General features: G+C 50.1%; 35 non-coding genes across 35 annotated transcripts in view; 29 read left to right on the top strand and 6 right to left on the bottom strand.

Annotated features, from left to right (window-relative positions):
• trnas-gcu overlaps positions 1-24 on the top strand; it is an 82-nt gene extending 58 nt beyond the window's left edge. Inside the window, exon 1 of the tRNA in view lies at positions 1-24. This exon is cut by the window's left edge and continues 58 nt beyond it. This is a non-coding gene — a tRNA (tRNA-Ser).
• A 321-nt stretch (positions 25-345) lies between these two features.
• Positions 346-417, top strand: trnaq-uug. Its single transcript has one exon. It is a non-coding gene; the product is annotated as a tRNA-Gln (tRNA).
• A 91-nt stretch (positions 418-508) lies between these two features.
• Positions 509-580, top strand: trnaq-cug. Its single transcript has one exon. It is a non-coding gene; the product is annotated as a tRNA-Gln (tRNA).
• A 352-nt stretch (positions 581-932) lies between these two features.
• Positions 933-1,004, top strand: trnap-agg. Its single transcript has one exon. It is a non-coding gene; the product is annotated as a tRNA-Pro (tRNA).
• A 141-nt stretch (positions 1,005-1,145) lies between these two features.
• trnas-gcu lies at positions 1,146-1,227 on the top strand. Its single transcript has one exon. It is a non-coding gene; the product is annotated as a tRNA-Ser (tRNA).
• Positions 1,228-1,591: 364 nt separating this feature from the next.
• On the bottom strand, positions 1,592-1,732 carry LOC122354701. Its single transcript, XR_006252152.1, has one exon. It is a non-coding gene; the product is annotated as a U4 spliceosomal RNA (small nuclear RNA).
• A 550-nt stretch (positions 1,733-2,282) lies between these two features.
• LOC122354700 lies at positions 2,283-2,388 on the top strand. Its single transcript, XR_006252151.1, has one exon. It is a non-coding gene; the product is annotated as a U6 spliceosomal RNA (small nuclear RNA).
• An 817-nt stretch (positions 2,389-3,205) lies between these two features.
• trnap-agg lies at positions 3,206-3,277 on the top strand. Its single transcript has one exon. It is a non-coding gene; the product is annotated as a tRNA-Pro (tRNA).
• A 141-nt stretch (positions 3,278-3,418) lies between these two features.
• Positions 3,419-3,500, top strand: trnas-gcu. The gene has a single exon. It is a non-coding gene; the product is annotated as a tRNA-Ser (tRNA).
• A 354-nt stretch (positions 3,501-3,854) lies between these two features.
• Positions 3,855-3,994, bottom strand: LOC122354693. Its single transcript, XR_006252144.1, has one exon. It is a non-coding gene; the product is annotated as a U4 spliceosomal RNA (small nuclear RNA).
• A 308-nt stretch (positions 3,995-4,302) lies between these two features.
• On the top strand, positions 4,303-4,409 carry LOC122354698. Its single transcript, XR_006252149.1, has one exon. It is a non-coding gene; the product is annotated as a U6 spliceosomal RNA (small nuclear RNA).
• A 127-nt stretch (positions 4,410-4,536) lies between these two features.
• Positions 4,537-4,619, top strand: trnas-gcu. The gene has a single exon. It is a non-coding gene; the product is annotated as a tRNA-Ser (tRNA).
• Positions 4,620-4,939: 320 nt separating this feature from the next.
• Positions 4,940-5,011, top strand: trnaq-uug. Its single transcript has one exon. It is a non-coding gene; the product is annotated as a tRNA-Gln (tRNA).
• A 91-nt stretch (positions 5,012-5,102) lies between these two features.
• Positions 5,103-5,174, top strand: trnaq-cug. The gene has a single exon. It is a non-coding gene; the product is annotated as a tRNA-Gln (tRNA).
• A 520-nt stretch (positions 5,175-5,694) lies between these two features.
• trnas-gcu lies at positions 5,695-5,776 on the top strand. The gene has a single exon. It is a non-coding gene; the product is annotated as a tRNA-Ser (tRNA).
• A 355-nt stretch (positions 5,777-6,131) lies between these two features.
• LOC122354692 lies at positions 6,132-6,269 on the bottom strand. Its single transcript, XR_006252143.1, has one exon. It is a non-coding gene; the product is annotated as a U4 spliceosomal RNA (small nuclear RNA).
• A 604-nt stretch (positions 6,270-6,873) lies between these two features.
• Positions 6,874-6,980, top strand: LOC122354695. The gene has a single exon (XR_006252146.1). It is a non-coding gene; the product is annotated as a U6 spliceosomal RNA (small nuclear RNA).
• A 128-nt stretch (positions 6,981-7,108) lies between these two features.
• On the top strand, positions 7,109-7,190 carry trnas-gcu. Its single transcript has one exon. It is a non-coding gene; the product is annotated as a tRNA-Ser (tRNA).
• A 321-nt stretch (positions 7,191-7,511) lies between these two features.
• trnaq-uug lies at positions 7,512-7,583 on the top strand. Its single transcript has one exon. It is a non-coding gene; the product is annotated as a tRNA-Gln (tRNA).
• Positions 7,584-8,097: 514 nt separating this feature from the next.
• On the top strand, positions 8,098-8,168 carry trnap-agg. Its single transcript has one exon. It is a non-coding gene; the product is annotated as a tRNA-Pro (tRNA).
• A 141-nt stretch (positions 8,169-8,309) lies between these two features.
• Positions 8,310-8,391, top strand: trnas-gcu. Its single transcript has one exon. It is a non-coding gene; the product is annotated as a tRNA-Ser (tRNA).
• Positions 8,392-8,750: 359 nt separating this feature from the next.
• LOC122354709 lies at positions 8,751-8,890 on the bottom strand. The gene has a single exon (XR_006252159.1). It is a non-coding gene; the product is annotated as a U4 spliceosomal RNA (small nuclear RNA).
• A 535-nt stretch (positions 8,891-9,425) lies between these two features.
• On the top strand, positions 9,426-9,528 carry LOC122354699. The gene has a single exon (XR_006252150.1). It is a non-coding gene; the product is annotated as a U6 spliceosomal RNA (small nuclear RNA).
• Positions 9,529-10,008: 480 nt separating this feature from the next.
• Positions 10,009-10,080, top strand: trnaq-uug. Its single transcript has one exon. It is a non-coding gene; the product is annotated as a tRNA-Gln (tRNA).
• Positions 10,081-10,171: 91 nt separating this feature from the next.
• Positions 10,172-10,243, top strand: trnaq-cug. Its single transcript has one exon. It is a non-coding gene; the product is annotated as a tRNA-Gln (tRNA).
• Positions 10,244-10,593: 350 nt separating this feature from the next.
• On the top strand, positions 10,594-10,664 carry trnap-agg. The gene has a single exon. It is a non-coding gene; the product is annotated as a tRNA-Pro (tRNA).
• A 141-nt stretch (positions 10,665-10,805) lies between these two features.
• On the top strand, positions 10,806-10,887 carry trnas-gcu. The gene has a single exon. It is a non-coding gene; the product is annotated as a tRNA-Ser (tRNA).
• Positions 10,888-11,233: 346 nt separating this feature from the next.
• LOC122354706 lies at positions 11,234-11,374 on the bottom strand. The gene has a single exon (XR_006252157.1). It is a non-coding gene; the product is annotated as a U4 spliceosomal RNA (small nuclear RNA).
• A 604-nt stretch (positions 11,375-11,978) lies between these two features.
• LOC122354696 lies at positions 11,979-12,085 on the top strand. The gene has a single exon (XR_006252147.1). It is a non-coding gene; the product is annotated as a U6 spliceosomal RNA (small nuclear RNA).
• Positions 12,086-12,213: 128 nt separating this feature from the next.
• On the top strand, positions 12,214-12,295 carry trnas-gcu. The gene has a single exon. It is a non-coding gene; the product is annotated as a tRNA-Ser (tRNA).
• Positions 12,296-12,779: 484 nt separating this feature from the next.
• Positions 12,780-12,851, top strand: trnaq-cug. Its single transcript has one exon. It is a non-coding gene; the product is annotated as a tRNA-Gln (tRNA).
• A 352-nt stretch (positions 12,852-13,203) lies between these two features.
• On the top strand, positions 13,204-13,274 carry trnap-agg. The gene has a single exon. It is a non-coding gene; the product is annotated as a tRNA-Pro (tRNA).
• Positions 13,275-13,415: 141 nt separating this feature from the next.
• trnas-gcu lies at positions 13,416-13,499 on the top strand. Its single transcript has one exon. It is a non-coding gene; the product is annotated as a tRNA-Ser (tRNA).
• Positions 13,500-13,859: 360 nt separating this feature from the next.
• LOC122354708 lies at positions 13,860-14,000 on the bottom strand. The gene has a single exon (XR_006252158.1). It is a non-coding gene; the product is annotated as a U4 spliceosomal RNA (small nuclear RNA).
• A 605-nt stretch (positions 14,001-14,605) lies between these two features.
• Positions 14,606-14,712, top strand: LOC122354697. The gene has a single exon (XR_006252148.1). It is a non-coding gene; the product is annotated as a U6 spliceosomal RNA (small nuclear RNA).
• Positions 14,713-17,505: the final 2,793 nt, after the last annotated feature.

The raw sequence follows: 17,505 nt of genomic DNA on the forward strand, positions 1-17,505 counted from the left end.
TGGGTTCGAATCCCATCCTCGTCGCTTGATGTCTTTCCAGGTAGCCAACCCAGAGCTCTGCAGCTCTGTTTTCCGCCCACCTCTTGTTCTGAGAAAGGCAGAGGCCACGCCCCCTTTTGCAATAGTGCTCCGGTGCCATGGACAGGTGTGTCCAGCCCCTTACCTCAGCGGACGCTGCCGTTGTACTGTACTGCACCCCAGGTGTATCGTTTGGGCACAATTCTGAAGCTTGCAGGTTTCGACCTTTTCTACCTTGCCAAAAAAAGTGCAGACACCCTACTGATGCTACCAATTTGACTGTGGCACTTTCCATCCCGTCACTCTCTCTCTCCGCAAACTCCCCTGGGTTCCATGGTGTAACGGTCAGCATTCTGGACTTTGAATCCAGCGATCCGAGTTCAAATCTCGGTGGAACCTCAGTGTCTTCTTGCCAGAGAAGAAAGGTCAACCGAATCCCTTGAGAGATACTTGCTTTTGAGGCCTTCTGAGCACACGCACCTGCAGCTGGGGTTCCATGGTGTAATGGTTAGCACTCTGGACTCTGAATCCAGCGATCCGAGTTCAAATCTCGGTGGGACCTGTTTTAGATGAAGAACCGACCGAGAGCTCAAACTCTGAGGGCCATCTGACCATTTAAGCAGCATCCTCCCTAAAATCCATCTACATGTTAGGCCCAGCCCCAGTTTTAAATCCATTCAGAGGCCGCCTGTCATTTGTTTGCCTTTGACACTGTGTTTCGAGGGGTTCAGTTATTTCCATGTTAGTTCGAGTTCCTTATTTGTCTTTAATTGCTTGTGTTTAACTACTTTCATGACAAAAATTCCCTTATTTTGTAGTTGCTCTAGATGTTCTTTTCCTTTCTCTCTGCTCGGGAGGTGCCAAAGGGGGTTCCTGCAGAAGACCCCCTGCTCAGGGCAGCCCAGCGTCCTGTAGGCTCGTTGGTCTAGGGGTATGATTCTCGCTTAGGGTGCGAGAGGTCCCGGGTTCAAATCCCGGACGAGCCCGCCAGCAGCTTCTTCAGAAGCAGCCGTCTGTTCTGTTCTCTTTGACACTGCTAGGCACTTGGTTTCTGTCAATGTCTGCTCTTTCTATTTTGACTCCTCCTTTCAGATCTTCTTCCAAAGAGTCGCTGCGCACTGGCCATCGACGAGGTGGCCGAGTGGTTAAGGCGATGGACTGCTAATCCATTGTGCTCTGCACGCGTGGGTTCGAATCCCATCCTCGTCGCTTGGTGTCTTTCCAGGTGGCCAACCCAGAGCTCTGCAGCTTTGTTTTCTGGCACAGGCCATTCACTTCTTTGCGTGCCCTACTAACGAGCTGATGATAAGGGGCGTGTCCGGATTGGACTGCTTAGCCGTTTTGCTCTACACGCCTGGGTTTGGAAGACCATCCTCACCGGTCAATTCTTGTCCAATTCTTTTTAGAATCCAATCTGGCAAACAACATCGCTTTACACCTTTCGTTCATCTTCCTTGTCCGACACGCTCAATGCAGTTCCTCGGCTGCACAAAGGTCAAAAACCTGCACGTGATTGAAAAAAAGAGAAAAAAAAGAAAGAAGAAGAGCTTATCCTTTTCCACCAAACGCAAAGCCTCCGGAGAGGCTGGCAAAAATTGCCAAGGCTGACTGTATTTCAAGTCATCCCGGCGAGGTATTGGGTAAAGTTTTCAACCAGCAATGATCGCGCCTCGGATGAGCCTCATAGGCTACAATATTGCCTCTGCGAAAGAATGCCCACGAGGTGCGCGACCTCTCCAGCCCACCTATGTGGACGTGGACCGACAGGGTGGTAACAAGCTTCAAACTGCCGCGCAGTCAGCCTTCTGGCCTGGGTGGCTGCACGGAGTGTCTGCTAACCCAGAGGACCCAGTATTCATCGCAGCTCAGTCGCAGGGTTACCTCCCGCATCCACCTTACCATTTACAAGACGTTCCCCATCTCCTTTGCCCTAGAGATATTTCACCACAACCCAGCTGCAGTTCTTACATGTATTTAACTGCCCGCAGCTGTCACCCGGTCTGACTGGTTTTGTTGTTCTCTCCTTTCCTGCCACCCCTTGTTTTGAGAAAGGCAGAGGCCACGCCCCCTTTTGCAATAGGTCTCCGGTGCCATGGACAGGTGTGTCCAGCCCCTTGCCTCAGCGGACGCTGCCTGCAGTACTGTACTGCACCCCAGTACAGCACGGTATCGCGCCAGGTGTCGAGATTTCGATGGGCCCTACCACCTTGGCGAGGTCGCGAGGGGTTAAGGAGGGTACATACCTGGAGCCAACACGCAGATTTGTGCATCGCCACGGCAGCACATATACTAAAATTGATCGATACAGAGAAGATTAGCATGCCCCTGCGAAAGGATGACACGCAAACTGCAGAAGCGCCCATCTTTTGCAATATGATGCTCGTGCTCCTCCACTCTTTCTCTTCAGCGTGAAACTACGCTGAATGTGCAGTCGGGCCGTACTGCACCCCAGATCTGGCAAAAACAGCCTGAAGTCCAGATTTTTCTACCAGACCAAAAAAGTGCCACCGACGAGGTGGCCGAGTGGTTAAGGCGATGGACTCTCTAATCCATTGTGCTCTGCACGCATGGGTTCCATGGTGTATCCTCGTCAGCATTCTGTCTTTCCAGGTAGCCAACCCAGAGCTCTGCAGCTCTGTTTTCCGCCCACCTCTTGTTCTGAGAAAGGCAGAGGCCACGCCCCCCTTGCAATAGTGCTCAGGTGCCATGGTGTCCTTCCCTTACCTCAGCGGACCTGCTGCTGGGGTTTACTGGTGCACCCCAGGTGTAGCACTCTGGATTCTGAAGCTTGCAGGTTTCGACCTTTTCTACCTTGCCAAAAAAAGGTGCAGACCTGTTTTAGATGAAGAACCGACCGAGAGCTCAAACTCTGAGGGCCATCTGACCATTTAAGCAGCATCCTCCCTAAAATCCATCTACATGTTAGGCCCAGCCCCAGTTTTAAATCCATTCAGAGGCCGCCTGTCATTTGTTTGCCTTTGACACTGTGTTTCGAGGGGTTCAGTTATTTCCATGTTAGTTCGAGTTCCTTATTTGTCTTTAATTGCTTGTGTTTAACTACTTTCATGACAAAAATTCCCTTATTTTGTAGTTGCTCTAGATGTTCTTTTCCTTTCTCTCTGCTCGGGAGGTGCCAAAGGGGGTTCATGCAGAAGACCCCCTGCTCAGGGCAGCCCAGCGTCCTGTAGGCTCGTTGGTCTAGGGGTGTGATTCTCGCTTAGGGTGCGAGAGGTCCCGGGTTCAAATCCCGGACGAGCCCGCCAGCAGCTTCTTCAGAAGCAGCCGTCTGTTCTGTTCTCTTTGACACTGCTAGGCACTTGGTTTCTGTCAATGTCTGCTCTTTCTATTTTGACTCCTCCTTTCAGATCTTCTTCCAAAGAGTCGCTGCGCACTGGCCATCGACGAGGTGGCCGAGTGGTTAAGGCGATGGACTGCTAATCCATTGTGCTCTGCACGCGTGGGTTCGAATCCCATCCTCGTCGCTTGGTGTCTTTCCAGGTGGCCAACCCAGAGCTCTGCAGCTTTGTTTTCTGGCACAGGCCATTCACAGGCCATTCACTAACGAGCTGATGATAAGGGGCGTGTCCGGATTGGACTGCTTAGCCGTTTTGCTCTACACGCCTGGGTTTGGAAGACCATCCTCACCGGTCAATTCTTGTCCAATTCTTTTTAGAATCCAATCTGGCAAACAACATCGCTTTACACCTTTCGTTCATCTTCCTTGTCCGACACGCTCAATGCAGTTCCTCGGCTGCACAAAGGTCAAAAACCTGCACGTGATTGAAAAAGAGAAAAAAGAAAGAAGAAGAGCTTATCCTTTTCCACCAAACGCAAAGCCTCCGGAGAGGCTGGCAAAATTGCCAAGGCTGACTGTATTTCAAGTCATCCCGGCGAGGTATTGGGTAAGTTTTCAACCAGCAATGATCGCGCCTCGGATGAGCCTCATAGGCTACAATATTGCCTCTGCGAGAAAGAATGCCCACGAGGTGCGCGACTCTCCAGCCCACCTATGTGGACGTGGACCGACAGGGTGGTAACAAGCTTCAAACTGCCAGAGGCAGTCAGCCTTCTCTTACGCCTGGGTGGCAATAGGTCTCTGCTGCCCCAGAGGACAGGTGTGTCCAGCCCAGCCTCAGGGGACCACTGCCCAGCTGCACTGTACTGCACCCCAGCTACAGCACGGTACTGCGAGGTGTCGCCAGACGGCTCGGGGGCCTACCACCTTGGCGAGCTCGCACACCCGGCTGCAGGGTACACACATACCTGAGCCGACTGACTGGTTTTGTGCTCGCCACGGCAGCACATATACTAAAATTGGATCGACGCAGAGAAGATTAGCATGGCCCCTGCGAAAGGATGACACGCCAACTGTGGAAGCGCCCATCTTTTCGGCACGATGCTCGCTGCCTCCACTCTTTCTGCCCTAGCGTCGTGAAACTACGCTGAATGTGCAGTCGGGCCGTTGAAAGGAGATCTGGCAAAAACGGCCAAGTCCAGATTTACAGACCGCCGCCCATCGACGAGGTGGCCGAGTGGTTAAGGCGATGGACTGCTAATCCATTGTGCTCTGCACGCCGTGGGTTCGAATCCCATCCTCGCCGCTGATGTCTTTCCAGGTAGCCAACCCAGAGCTCTGCAGCTCTGTTTTCCGCCCACCTCTTGTTCTGAGAAAGGCAGAGGCCACGCCCCTTTTGCAATAGTGCTCCGGTGCCATGGACAGGTGTGTCCAGCCCCCTTACCTCAGCGGACGCTGCCGCCAACTGTACTGCACCCTAGGTGTATCGTTTGGGCACAATTCTGAAGCTTGCAGGTTTCGACCTTTTCTACCTTGCCAAAAAAAGTGCAGACACCCTACTGATGCTACCAATTTGACTGTGGCACTTTCCATCCCGTCACTCTCTCTCTCCGCAAAAATCCCCTGGGTTCCATGGTGTAACAGTCAGCATTCTGGACTTTGAATCCAGCGATCCGAGTTCAAATCTCGGTGGAACCTCAGTGTCTTCTTGCCAGAGAAGAAAGGTCAACCGAATCCCTTGAGAGATGCTTGCTTTTGTGGCCTTCTGAGCACATGCACCCGCAGCTGGGGTTCCATGGTGTAATGGTTAGCACTCTGGACTCTGAATCCAGCGATCCGAGTTCAAATCTCGGTGGGACCATCTGACCATTTAAGCAGCATCCTCCCTAAAATCCATCTACATGTTAGGCCCAGCCCCAGTTTTAAATCCATTCAGAGGCCGCCTGTCATTTGTTTGCCTTTGACACTGTGTTTCGAGGGGTTCAGTTATTTCCATGTTAGTTCGAGTTCCTTATTTGTCTTTAATTGCTTGTGTTTAACTACTTTCATGACAAAAATTCCCTTATTTTGTAGTTGCTCTAGATGTTCTTTTCCTTTCTCTCTGCTCGGGAGGTGCCAAAGGGGGTTCCTGCAGAAGACCCCTGCTCAGGGCAGCCCAGCGTCCTGTAGGCTCGTTGGTCTAGGGGTATGATTCTCGCTTAGGGTGCGAGAGGTCCCGGTTCAAATCCCGGACGAGGCCGCCCAGCAGCTTCTTCAGAAGCAGCCGTCTGTTCTGTTCTCTTTGACACTGCTAGGCACTTGGTTTCTGTCAATGTCTGCTCTTTCTATTTTGACTCCTCCTTTCAGATCTTCTTCCAAAGAGTCGCTGCTGACTGGCCATCGACGAGGTGGCCGAGTGGTTATGGCGATGGACTGCTAATCCATTGTGCTCTGCACGCGTGGGTTCGAATCCCATCCTCGTCGCTTGGTGTCTTTCCAGGTGGCCAACCCAGAGCTCTGCAGCTTTGTTTTCTGGCACAGGCCATTCACAGCATTCACTAACGAGCTGATGATAAGGGGCGTGTCCGGATTGGACTGCTTAGCCGTTTTGCTCTACACGCCTGGGTTTGGAAGACCATCCTCACCGGTCAATTCTTGTCCAATTCTTTTTAGAATCCAATCTGGCAAACAACATCGCTTTACACCTTTCGTTCATCTTCCTTGTCCGACACGCTCAATGCAGTTCCTCGGCTGCACAAAGGTCAAAAACCTGCACGTGATTGAAAAAAGAGAAAAAAAAGAAAGAAGAAGAGCTTATCCTTTTCCACCAAACGCAAAGCCTCCGGAGAGGCTGGCAAAAATTGCCAAGGCTGACTGTATTTCAAGTCATCCCGGCGAGGTATTGGGTAAAGTTTTCAACCAGCAATGATCGCACCTCGGATGAGCCTCATAGGCAATATTGCCTCTGCGAAAGAATGCCCACGAGGTGCGCGACCTCTCCAGCCCACCTATGTGGACGTGGACCGACAGGGTGGTAACAAGCTTCAAACTGCCGCGCAGTCAGCCTTCTGGCCTGGGTGGCTGCACGGAGTGTCTGCTAACCCAGAGGACCCAGTATTCATCGCAGCTCAGTCGCAGGGTTACCTCCCGCATCCACCTTACCATTTACAAGACGTTACGCTGAAGCCCGGTCTGCCCGTCTCAGCGTGGGAGCGCTTGCTTTTAAAATCGTTCCCCATCTCCTTTGCCCTAGAGATATTTCACCACAACCCAGCTGCAGTTCTTACATGTATTTAACTGCCCGCAGCTGTCACCCGGTCTGACTGGTTTTGTTGTTCTCTCCTTTCCTGCCACCCCTTGTTTTGAGAAAGGCAGAGGCCACGCCCCCTTTTGCAATAGGTCTCCGGTGCCATGGACAGGTGTGTCCAGCCCCTTGCCTCAGCGGACGCTGCCGTGTACTGTACTGCACCCCAGTACAGCACGGTATGCGAGGTGTCGAGACGGCTCGATGGGCCCTACCACCTTGCGCGAGCTCGCAGGGACCCGGAGGGTACACATACCTGGAGCCGACCGGCAGATTTGTGCTCGCCACGGCAGCACATATACTAAAATTGGATCGATACAGAGAAGATTAGCATGGCCCCTGCGAAAGGATGACACGCAAATCCGTGAAGCGCTCCATCTTTTCGGTCACGATGCTCATGCTCCTCCACTCTTTCTGCCCTAGCGTCGTGAAACTACGCTGCATGTGCAGTCGGGCCGTGGAAAGGAGATCTGGCAAAAAACGGCCAAGTCCAGATTTACAGACCGCCCATCGACGAGGTGGCCGAGTGGTTAAGGCGATGGACTGCTAATCCATTGTGCTCTGCACGCGTGGGTTCGAATCCCATCCTCGTCGCTTGATGTCTTTCCAGGTAGCCAACCCAGAGCTCTGCAGCTCTGTTTTCCGCCCACCTCTTGTTCTGAGAAAGGCAGAGGCCACGCCCCCTTTTGCAATAGTACTCCGGTGCCATGGACAGGTGTGTCCAGCCCCTTACCTCAGCGGACGCTGCCGTTGTACTGTACTGCACCCCAGGTGTATCGTTTGGGCACAGTTCTGAAGCTTGCAGGTTTCGACCTTTTCTACCTTGCCAAAAAAAGTGCAGACACCCTACTGATGCTACCAATTTGACTGTGGCACTTTCCATCCCGTCACTCTCTCTCTCCGCAAACTCCCCTGGGTTCCATGGTGTAACGGTCAGCATTCTGGACTTTGAATCCAGCGATCCGAGTTCAAATCTCGGTGGAACCTCAGTGTCTTCTTGCCAGAGAAGAAAGGTCAACCGAATCCCTTGAGAGATGCTTGCTTTTGCGGCCTTCTGAGCACATGCACCCGCAGCTGGGGTTCCATGGTGTAATGGTTAGCACTCTGGACTCTGAATCCAGCGATCCGAGTTCAAATCTCGTGGGACCTGTTTTAGATGAAGAATCGACCGAGAGCTCAAACTCTGAGGGCCATCTGACCATTTAAGCAGCATCCTCCCTAAAATCCATCTACATGTTAGGCCCAGCCCCAGTTTTAAATCCATTCAGAGGCCGCCTGTCATTTGTTTGCCTTTGACACTGTGTTTCGAGGGGTTCAGTTATTTCCATGTTAGTTCGAGTTCCTTATTTGTCTTTAATTGCTTGTGTTTAACTACTTTCATGACAAAAATTCCCTTATTTTGTAGTTGCTCTAGATGTTCTTTTCCTTTCTCTCTGCTCGGGAGGTGCCAAAAGGGGTTCCTGCAGAAGACCCCCTGCTCAGGGCAACCCAGCGTCCTGTAGGCTCGTTGGTCTAGGGGTATGATTCTCGCTTAGGGTGCGAGAGGTCCCGGTTCAAATCCCGGACGAGCCCGCCAGCAGCTTCTTCAGAAGCAGCCGTCTGTTCTGTTCTCTTTGACACTGCTAGGCACTTGGTTTCTGTCAATGTCTGCTCTTTCTATTTTGACTCCTCCTTTCAGATCTTCTTCCAAAGAGTCGCTGCGGACTGGCCATCGACGAGGTGGCCGAGTGGTTAAGGCGATGGACTGCTAATCCATTGTGCTCTGCACGCGTGGGTTCGAATCCCATCCTCGTCGCTTGGTGTCTTTCCAGGTGGCCAACCCAGAGCTCTGCAGCTTTGTTTTCTGGCACAGGCCATTCACAGGCCATTCACTAACGAGCTGATGATAAGGGGCGTGTCCGGATTGGACTGCTTAGCCGGTTTGCTCTACACGCCTGGGTTTGGAAGACCATCCTCACCGGTCAATTCTTGTCCAATTCTTTTTAGAATCCAATCTGGCAAACAACATCGCTTTACACCTTTCGTTCATCTTCCTTGTCCGACACGCTCAATGCAGTTCCTCGGCTGCACAAAGGTCAAAAACCTGCACGTGATTGAAAAAAAAATAGAAAAAAAAAAAGAAGAAGAGCTTATCCTTTTCCACCAAATGCAAAGCCTCCGGAGAGGCTGGCAAAATTGCCAAGGCTGACTGTATTTCAAGTCATCCCGGCGAGGTATTGGGTAAAGTTTTCAACCAGCAATGATCGCGCCTCGGATGAGCCTCATAGGCTACAATATTGCCTCTGCGAAAGAATGCCCACGAGGTGCGCGACCTCTCCAGCCCACCTATGTGGACGTGGACCGACAGGGTGGTAACAAGCTTCAAACTGCCGCGCAGTCAGCCTTCTGGCCTGGGTGGCTGCACGGAGTGTCTGCTAACCCAGAGGACCCAGTATTCATCGCAGCTCAGTCGCAGGGTTACCTCCGCATCCACCTTACCATTTACAAGGACACTGAAGCCCGGTCTGCCCGGCGTGGGAGCGCTTTGCTTTAAAAAATCGCTCCCCATCTCCTTTGCCCTAGAGATATTTCACCACAACCCAGCTGCAGTTCTTATATATGTATTTAACTGCCCGCAGCATCACCCGGTCAGAGAAGATTGTTGCTCTGCCACCCCTTGCCCCTCCGCCATGGAAGGATGTCCAGCCCTTGCCTCAGCGGACGCTGCCGTGAACTGTACTGCACCTTTTACAGCACGGTATCGCAGGTGTCGACGGCTCGATGGGCTCCTCCACCTTGGCGAGAGCTCGCGAGGGACCCGCCACATACCTGGAGCCGACGTGCAGATTTGTGCTCGCCACGGCAGCACATATACTAAAATTGGATCGATACAGAGAAGATTAGCATGGCCCATGGAAAGGATGACACGCAAATCCGCCAAGTCCAGATTTTCGGAGACCGCTCATCTTTCTGCCCTAGCGTCGTGAAACTACGCTGAATGTGCAGTGCCGTTGAAAGGAGATGGCAAAAACTGCTAATCCCATTGTGCTGGCTGGTTAAGCGATGGACTGAATCCATTGTCTCTGCACGCGTGGGTTCAATCCCATCTCGCCAGGTAGTCTTTCCAGGTAGCCAACCCAGAGCTCTGCAGCTCTGTTTTCCGCCCACCTCTTGTTCTGAGAAAGGCAGAGGCCACGCCCCCTTTTGCAATAGTACTCCGGTGCCATGGACAGGTGTGTCCAGCCCCTTACCTCAGCGGACGCTGCCGTTGTACTGTACTGCACCCCAGGTGTATCGTTTGGGCACAGTTCTGAAGCTTGCAGGTTTCGACCTTTTCTACCTTGCCAAAAAAAGTGCAGACACCCTACTGATGCTACCAATTTGACTGTGGCACTTTCCATCCCGTCACTCTCTCTCTCCGCAAAATCCCCTGGGTTCCATGGTGTAACGGTCAGCATTCTGGAATTTGAATCCAGCGATCCGAGTTCAAATCTCGGTGGAACCTCAGTGTCTTCTTGCCAGAGAAGAAAGGTCAACCGAATCCCTTGAGAGATGCTTGCTTTTGAGGCCTTCTGAGCACATGCACCCGCAGCTGGGGTTCCATGGTGTAATGGTTAGCACTCTGGACTCTGAATCCAGCGATCCGAGTTCAAATCTCGGTGGGACCTGTTTTAGATGAAGAACCGACCGAGAGCTCAAACTCTGAGGGCCATCTGACCATTTAAGCAGCATCCTCCCTAAAATCCATCTACATGTTAGGCCCAGCCCCAGTTTTAAATCCATTCAGAGGCCGCCTGTCATTTGTTTGCCTTTGACACTGTGTTTCGAGGGGTTCAGTTATTTCCATGTTAGTTCGAGTTCCTTATTTGTCTTTAATTGCTTGTGTTTAACTACTTTCATGACAAAAATTCCTTATTTTGTAGTTGCTCTAGATGTTCTTTTCCTTTCTCTCTGCTCGGGGAGGTGCCAAAGGGGTTCCTGCAGAAGACCCCTGCTCAGGGCAGCCCAGCGTCCTGTAGGCTCGTTGGTCTAGGGGTATGATTCTCGCTTAGGGTGCGAGAGGTCCCGGTTCAAATCCCGGACGAGCCCGCCAGCAGCTTCTTCAGAAGCAGCCGTCTGTTCTGTTCTCTTTGACACTGCTAGGCACTTGGTTTCTGTCAATGTCTGCTCTTTCTATTTTGACTCCTCCTTTCAGATCTTCTTCCAAAGAGTCGCTGCGGACTGGCCATCGACGAGGTGGCCGAGTGGTTAAGGCGATGGACTGCTAATCCATTGTGCTCTGCACGCGTGGGTTCGAATCCCATCCTCGTCGCTTGGTGTCTTTCCAGGTGGCCAACCCAGAGCTCTGCAGCTTTGTTTTCTGGCACAGGCCATTCACTAACGAGCTGATGATAAGGGGCGTGTCCGGATTGGACTGCTTAGCCGGTTTGCTCTACACGCCTGGGTTTGGAAGACCATCCTCACCGGTCAATTCTTGTCCAATTCTTTTTAGAATCCAATCTGGCAAACAACATCGCTTTACACCTTTCGTTCATCTTCCTTGTCCGACACGCTCAATGCAGTTCCTCGGCTGCACAAAGGTCAAAAACCTGCACGTGATTGAAAAAAGAGAAAAAAAAGAAAGAAGAAGAGCTTATCCTTTTCCACCAAACGCAAAGCCTCCGGAGAGGCTGGCAAAAATTGCCAAGGCTGACTGTATTTCAAGTCATCCCGGCGAGGTATTGGGTAAAGTTTTCAACCAGCAATGATCGCGCCTCGGATGAGCCTCATAGGCTACAATATTGCCTCTGCGAAAGAATGCCCACGAGGTGCGCGACCTCTCAGCCCACCTATGTGGACGTGGACCGACAGGGTGGTAACAAGCTTCAAACTGCCGCGCAGTCAGCCTTCTGGCCTGGGTGGCTGCACGGAGTGTCTGCTAACCCAGAGGACCCAGTATTCATCGCAGCTCAGTCGCAGGGTTACCTCCCGCATCCACCTTACCATTTACAAGACGTTACGCTGAAGCCCGGTCTGCCCGTCTCAGCGTGGGAGCGCTTGCTTTTAAAATCGTTCCCCATCTCCTTTGCCCTAGAGATATTTCACCACAACCCAGCTGCAGTTCTTACATGTATTTAACTGCCCGCAGCTGTCACCCGGTCTGACTGGTTTTGTTGTTCTCTCCTTTCCTGCCACCCCTTGTTTTGAGAAAGGCAGAGGCCACGCCCCCTTTTGCAATAGGTCTCCGGTGCCATGGACAGGTGTGTCCAGCCCCTTGCCTCAGCGGACGCTGCCGTGTACTGTACTGCACCCCAGTACAGCACGGTATGCGAGGTGTCGAGACGGCTCGATGGGCCCTACCACCTTGGCGAGAGCTCGCAGGGACCCGAAGGGTACACATACCTGGAGCCGACCGGCAGATTTGTGCTCGCCACGGCAGCACATATACTAAAATTGGATCGATACAGAGAAGATTAGCATGGCCCCTGCGAAAGGATGACACGCAAATCCGTGAAGCGCTCCATCTTTTCGGTCACGATGCTCGTGCTCCTCCACTCTTTCTGCCCTAGCGTCGTGAAACTACGCTGCATGTGCAGTCGGGCCGTGGAAAGGAGATCTGGCAAAAAACGGCCAAGTCCAGATTTACAGACCGCACATCGACGAGGTGGCCGAGTGGCTAAGGCGATGGACTGCTAATCCATTGTGCTCTGCACGCGTGGGTTCGAATCCCATCCTCGTCGCTTGATGTCTTTCCAGGTAGCCAACCCAGAGCTCTGCAGCTCTGTTTTCCGCCCACCTCTTGTTCTGAGAAAGGCAGAGGCCACGCCCCCTTTTGCAATAGTGCTCCGGTGCCATGGACAGGTGTGTCCAGCCCCTTACCTCAGCGGACGCTGCCGTTGTACTGTACTGCACCCCAGGTGTATCGTTTGGGCACAGTTCTGAAGCTTGCAGGTTTCGACCTTTTCTACCTTGCCAAAAAAAGTGCAGACACCCTACTGATGCTACCAATTTGACTGTGGCACTTTCCATCCCGTCACTCTCTCTCTTCGCAAAATCCCCTGGGTTCCATGGTGAAACGGTCAGCATTGTGGACTTTGAATCCAGCGATCCGAGTTCAAATCTCGGTGGAACCTCAGTGTCTTCTTGCCAGAGAAGAAAGGTCAACCGAATCCCTTGGGAGATGCTTGCTTTTGCGGCCTTCTGAGCACATGCACCCGCAGCTGGGGTTCCATGGTGTAATGGTTAGCACTCTGGACTCTGAATCCAGCGATCCGAGTTCAAATCTCGGTGGGACCTGTTTTAGATGAAGAATCGACCGAGAGCTCAAACTCTGAGGGCCATCTGACCATTTAAGCAGCATCCTCCCTAAAATCCATCTACATGTTAGGCCCAGCCCCAGTTTTAAATCCATTCAGAGGCCGCCTGTCATTTGTTTGCCTTTGACACTGTGTTTCGAGGGGTTCAGTTATTTCCATGTTAGTTCGAGTTCCTTATTTGTCTTTAATTGCTTGTGTTTAACTACTTTCATGACAAAAATTCCCTTATTTTGTAGTTGCTCTAGATGTTCTTTTCCTTTCTCTCTGCTCGGGAGGTGCCAAAGGGGGTTCCTGCAGAAGACCCCCTGCTCAGGGCAGCCCAGCGTCCTGTAGGCTCGTTGGTCTAGGGGTATGATTCTCGCTTAGGGTGCGAGAGGTCCCGGTTCAAATCCCGGACGAGCCCGCCAGCAGCTTCTTCAGAAGCAGCCGTCTGTTCTGTTCTCTTTGACACTGCTAGGCACTTGGTTTCTGTCAATGTCTGCTCTTTCTATTTTGACTCCTCCTTTCAGATCTTCTTCCAAAGAGTCGCTGCGGACTGGCCATCGACGAGGTGGCCGAGTGGTTAAGGCGATGGACTGCTAATCCATTGTGCTCTCTGCACGCGTGGGTTCGAATCCCATCCTCGCCGCTTGGTGTCTTTCCAGGTGGCCAACCCAGAGCTCTGCAGCTTTGTTTTCTGGCACAGGCCATTCACTTCTTTGCGTGCCATTACTAACGAGCTGATGATAAGGGGCGTGTCCGGATTGGACTGCTTAGCCGTTTTGCTCTACACGCCTGGGTTTGGAAGACCATCCTCACCGGTCAATTCTTGTCCCATTCTTTTTAGAATCCAATCTGGCAAACAACATCGCTTTACACCTTTCGTTCATCTTCCTTGTCCGACACGCTCAATGCAGTTCCTCGGCTGCACAAAGGTCAAAACCTGCACGTGATTGAAAAAGAGAAAAAAAGAAAGAAGAAGAGCTTATCCTTTCCACCAAACGCAAAGCCTCCGGAGAGGCTGGCAAAAATTGCCAAGGCTGACTGTATTTCAAGTCATCCCGGCGAGGTATTGGGTAAAGTTTTCAACCAGCAATGATCGCGCCTCGGATGAGCCTCATAGGCTACAATATTGCCTCTGCGAAAGAATGCCCACGAGGTGCGCGACCTCTCCAGCCCACCTATGTGGACGTGGACCGACAGGGTGGTAACAAGCTTCAAACTGCCGCGCAGTCAGCCTTCTGGCCTGGGTGGCTGCACGGAGTGTCTGCTAACCCAGAGGACCCAGTATTCATCGCAGCTCAGTCGCAGGGTTACCTCCCGCATCCACCTTACCATTTACAACACGTTACGCTGAAGCCCGGTCTGCCCGTCTCAGCGTGGGAGCGCTTGCTTTTAAAATCGTTCCCCATCTCCTTTGCCCTAGAGATATTTCACCACAACCCAGCTGCAGTTCTTACATGTATTTAACTGCCCGCAGCTGTCACCCGGTCTGACTGGTTTTGTTGTTCTCTCCTTTCCTGCCACCCCTTGTTTTGAGAAAGGCAGAGGCCACGCCCCCTTTTGCAATAGGTCTCCGGTGCCATGGACAGGTGTGTCCAGCCCCTTGCCTCAGCGGACGCTGCCGTGTACTGTACTGCACCCCAGTACAGCACGGTATGCGAGGTGTCGAGACGGCTCGATGGGCCCTACCACCTTGGCGAGAGCTCGCAGGGACCCGGAGGGTACACATACCTGGAGCCGACCAGCAGATTTGTGCTCGCCACGGCAGCACATATACTAAAATTGGATCGATACAGAGAAGATTAGCATGGCCCCTGCGAAAGGATGACACACAAATCCGTGAAGCGCTCCATCTTTTCGGTCACGATGCTCGTGCTCCTCCACTCTTTCTGCCCTAGCGTCGTGAAACTACGCTGAATGTGCAGTTGGGCCATTGAAAGGAGATCTGGCAAAAACGGCCAAGTCCAGATTTACAGACCGCCCATCGGCGAGGTGGCCGAGTGGTTAAGGCGATGGACTGCACTCTGGACTCTGAATCCAGCGATCCGAGTTCAAATCTCGGTGGGACCTGTTTTAGATGAAGAACCGACCGAGAGCTCAAACTCTGAGGGCCATCTGACCATTTAAGCAGCATCCTCCCTAAAATCCATCTACATGTTAGGCCCAGCCCCAGTTTTAAATCCATTCAGAAGCCGCCTGTCATTTGTTTGCCTTTGACACTGTGTTTCGAGGGGTTCAGTTATTTCCATGTTAGTTCGAGAAGTTTGAGCATGTTGCCGCTGTGTATTCTGAGAGGTTATGGTAAGGTACACCTTCATAGCTATATGTTGTTTATCAGAAAAAGGAATTGAAGCTGCTGATTTTGACTTTGCTTCTTTGTTAATATAAAATTCCATCCCATGTGATACCATACTTTCACTGGTTTGTTGCTCAAAAGTTTTGAGGACTTTGCTTGCTACTATCTCACCATCAAGATCCATTTATTTTCTTTTTTGCCTCGTCAATTTTTCCGTCTATTCCTCAATTAATATCATGTCTTTCTTTTGCAGATTCTGCATGAGCAACAAGAAAGGCTCTTTTTGCCTCCACCTGACTTCATACTTGTTGAACAGATGACTTGGATTTAGTTTGAGCTACGACTGTTTCAATATTAGAAACATTTTACTATCAGCATACAGCGGGCAAGAGAGTGCACTTTTATATTGACATAACTAAACATTTTTATTTTATGGAAAAATCAATGTTATATTTTATTTTAAGGTTTCTTTATGCAGACATATAAAATAACGCAAAAATAAAAATAACAAAAAATATAAATTACAGACTTTTGCAGGAAATCCATTATGTGTTGCTGTTTGTTTTAAGAAATGCGCATACTTTTTTGCAAATAAAAAAAAGCCAAAAATCAGTCTAGTGAAGATCCTTCTATGCTTCCTCCAGCTTCCCGCCTCCAAACACAGACTCATCTGCCTTTCTCGATTCCTACTAATCAACCATAATCACATCTTTATAGATAGATAAAGTAAATAAAGATAATAAAGTAATAATGAGATGTTCACAGATGTTGCTAAAGTCAAAAACTTTCAGAAAATCTTTTCTGGGGTTTAATGACCTGGTGTTTTATGCTTCATTAGAAATTCCATATCCAGTTCAAAAGTTTTTGAGCAAACTTATTTAGTCAGCTTGACGGGACTTCAGTCCAGATCAGAACAGTCAAAATCTGTAGAAAATCAATCAATCAATCAATCATTTTTATTTATATAGCGCTTTTAACAACACAGGTTGCATCAAAGCACTGTACAGTATAATGACAGGGATGTATAATGACGAAAGTGACCAATTTCTTATTAAATGCAGAGACGGTCTCTGTAGTCAATTCAACGATAGTCACTAGAAGTTAAGTGTCCCCAACCAAGCAAGCCAGAGGCGACAGCGGCAAGGAAACAAAAGCCCATGCATACAGAATGGAGAAAAAAAAACCTTGGGAGAAACCAGACTCAGTTGGGGTCAGTTCTCCTCTGACCGGACGCCCAGCACTCAATTTTAAACGCTGCTGTGTCAGGTAGTGTAAATGACTTAGTGTATGCGTGTGTGTGTGCATCAGGATCTGGTGATCTGTCGACGGGCGCATCTAGGTGTTCTGGTCTCTGATGAACATAATCTCTGGGTGCTGATCCACCATCTAGTCTGGATACAAACTGTGAAAACAGATTGAGAAAGAAACAGGACTAATATTAGCGTAGATGCCATTCTTTTTACGATGTCACAAGTACATCGTATTGTAGGAGTAGTGTTCCCGGTTCCAGCAAATCTAAGTAATGCAGCCTAAAAATCCTTTAACGGATTTGAATAATAAAAGGTGTGTTGGTGTGTTATGTGTAGGCTAAGTTAAAAAGATGTGTCTTTAATCTAGATTTAAACTGGCAGAGTGTGTCTGCTTCCCGAACAGAGTTAGGGAGATTGTTCCAGAGTTTAGGTGCTAGATAGGAAAATGATCTGCCGCCCGCAGTTGATTTTGATATTCTAGGTATTATCAAATGGCCAGAGTTTTGAGAACGCAAGCAGGACTATAATGTGATAAGAGCTCGCTCAAGTATTGAGGAGCTAAACCATTCAGGGCTTTATAGGTAATTAATAAGATTTTAAAATCTATTCGATGTTTGATAGGAGCCAGTGCAGTGTTGACAGAACCGGCTAATATGATCATACTTCCTAGTTCTAGTAAGGACTCTGGCTGCTGCGCTTTTGGACTAGCTGAAGTTTGTTTATTAAGCGTGCTAAAGCATTGCAATAATCTAACCTTGAGGTCATAAACGCATTAATTAATATTTCTGCATTAGAGGTTGAAAGCATAGGTCGTAATTTAGATATATTTTTAAGATGGAAAACGCAGTTTTACAGATGCTAGAAACATGATTTTCAAAGGAAAGATTATGGTCAAACAGCACACCTAGGTTCCTAACTTGATGAAGAATTAACAGAGCAGCCATCAAGTGATAGGCTTTGTTCTAGATTATTATATGTGGGGTTTTAGGTCCAATTATTAGCACCTCTGTTTTTTTGCAGAATTTAACATTAAGAAGTTACTCATCATCCAGCTTTTTATATCGACTATGCATTCTGTTAGATTCTCAATTTGGTGTGTATCACCA

Source organism: Puntigrus tetrazona, chromosome 11, assembly GCF_018831695.1.
Source record: "Puntigrus tetrazona isolate hp1 chromosome 11, ASM1883169v1, whole genome shotgun sequence".
Classification (NCBI taxonomy): domain Eukaryota; kingdom Metazoa; phylum Chordata; class Actinopteri; order Cypriniformes; family Cyprinidae; genus Puntigrus; species Puntigrus tetrazona.